Genomic DNA, 2,260 nt, shown 5'->3' with positions numbered 1-2,260 from the left:
GAGAGAGAGAGAGAGAGAGAGAGAGAGAGTCCAAACGATGTAGACTTTTCTTAAAGGAAACAGTTGAGGAAATGTATATTAGAACTTCATACAGATAACATTTCTGTTCATTCCGCAGTTCGTGAATAAGTAAGCGAAATTCGTGATATTAATCAGAACAAATTATGCTTCAGTCACCTCTGACGTTGCTGTCTGCGTAATTCATCCATGTGATTTTCCTTCATTTGTTTCAATGTTTGATGAATGTGATTATCCTGACGATATGATTAAAATGTTTTTTTTTTTTTTTTTTTTTACTATGCTTTGTAATATCTATTTTGTACATATTTCATTTACTTTTTAAGTTCCTTGTTATCTCGTATTGATCAACTTCTATAACTCTAAACATTCGTGTATAATATGTTGTCCACTCATTACTCCTTCCGGTGATTAACTATTAAGCGCTAGAGGGAAGCTGGTGATGATTATACTGATGATGACGAGAGAATCATGGATCATATTCATCAAGGGGTATTCACTCTCCACGTCTCTGATTATATAGGTGTTCAGATACCAATGTGGTATAACAATGGTTGTATTTAAGTAAGAACACTTTATGCTTCGTTACATCACTTATGTCAGGTACACAAGTGTCACTGTATAGGGAAAAGGTATAGATGTATTCTTAATTCCTTCTCTTGTGGACTAGAGATGGTGTCTGTCTTGACGGAGGGGTTTGTAAATGGGTTCCGATCCTCTTTTTAGTGCACCGTATCCAACTCTCTGGCGACTGGTTTTGAGTCACAGGGCGTTGGAAGATGCAGTCAAAACCCCAGGCTCTATCGCCTTATCTCAGCTAGGAAAACAAAGATTTGTTCTATGTTTTCATCAAAGCTGATAATCTGATTCCTTTAATAGTGTTGCCCAACGAAGAGAGAAGAAGATATTACCAAACTCACGTCATTTTGTTTTGGATAAGATTCCTTATCTATGTTTACCCTAAAAGATATTTTGGTTTTGAATAGGCAAGTCACTGACCCTCCCATGTGTGTGTGTTGACGTGGCTGGGGGAGTCACAGCTGTTGAATATCTGGTGATTTGAGTGATGAAACTCCTGGGAAAAATAACTTGTAAATTGATTGGCCACTTGTTGGCTCTCCATGTTACTAAACTTAGACCCCTGGGGAGATAAATTGGCCAAAACATTCGAAATGACTGAAATGAAAAGAAAGAAAGAAAAAAGATATTCGCAACACATCTCCTTGAGTGGAATAACTGAAAAAAATGAAGATAATTTAGCGATGCCAAATTTGAAACATATAAAAAGGAATCTTATTTGATAGTTTTCAAAATACTTGAAATTTTTGTGATTTAGTTTCGTGATGGAGACTCAGAGAAGCATAAGTTTCATTAACTATAATAATATTTCATTTTTCTCCTTCATTTCATGTAGAAAATGCTTTTCGATTTCTTAAGTAATTGCGTATGTAATAGAGAATTTAGAACCACTGACTGATTCTTCATTGGACAAAAACATTTCTCGATTTAAAGTTTAATGTAATTCATTTAGAATTGGTCTTTCAAATCATATCACCATGAATAATGTAATCCAATCCTTTACCAATATGCATGTTCGACACAGATGATCAGATGTCCGTCCACTTTGATTCGTAAATGATTAGGAATCATTTACATAAATGCGGTTGTCATATTTTGTACAATTGATAAAGAAAAATAAACTGTTTTTTATTTGATGGCTGTATTTTTATTGCCTTCATTACTGAGACGGACGTGGTAGGGCAAGAATGTGTCCTGTGAACGAGTGTTTAGGTCATATCATAATTGCTGGCATGTGCTAATTACCCCAGAGATAGATTAGATAGATAGATAGAAAGAGAGGGAGAGAGAGAGAGAGAGAGAGAGAGAGAGAGAGAGAGAGAGAGAGAGAGAGAGAGAGAGAGAGAGAGAGAGAGAGGACCATTTCGTCATATACGTAGGGATCACACTGTCGTGCTCAAGGGTCGTGTCATGGCGCCTATGGGATTAGCATAGTTTTAATACAAACCAATTTCTGCATCAGACTACATACTGGCTGAGGACGCCCCTCTCCCCCGTACATGGAGGGAGCTTTTACTACTCGCTCTTTCCCTCCCCAGACGTAAGCACCCCAGTGGGTGTGTATCAATGGTGTTTACGGGGAGAAGAAAAAGGAGAAGAGGACCTAAGCTAATAGCTGAGGGCAATCGTTGGGCTGGGGAAGTGACACTGCCAGCAACAACGA

At 37.7% G+C, this 2,260-nt stretch overlaps 1 protein-coding gene across 1 annotated transcript in view; it reads left to right on the top strand.

The window, feature by feature from the left end:
• LOC139759517 (uncharacterized) overlaps positions 1-1,732 on the top strand; it is an 8,100-nt gene extending 6,368 nt beyond the window's left edge. The window contains exon 3 of the mRNA XM_071681726.1: positions 1-1,732. This exon is cut by the window's left edge and continues 312 nt beyond it. The gene's annotated coding sequence lies outside the window, so the exon portion shown is untranslated.
• Positions 1,733-2,260: the final 528 nt, after the last annotated feature.

Source organism: Panulirus ornatus, chromosome 33, assembly GCF_036320965.1.
Source record: "Panulirus ornatus isolate Po-2019 chromosome 33, ASM3632096v1, whole genome shotgun sequence".
Classification (NCBI taxonomy): Eukaryota; Metazoa; Arthropoda; class Malacostraca; order Decapoda; family Palinuridae; genus Panulirus; species Panulirus ornatus.
Note: the sequence above shows the minus strand (reverse complement) of the source record. Positions and strands in the feature narration are given on the sequence as shown.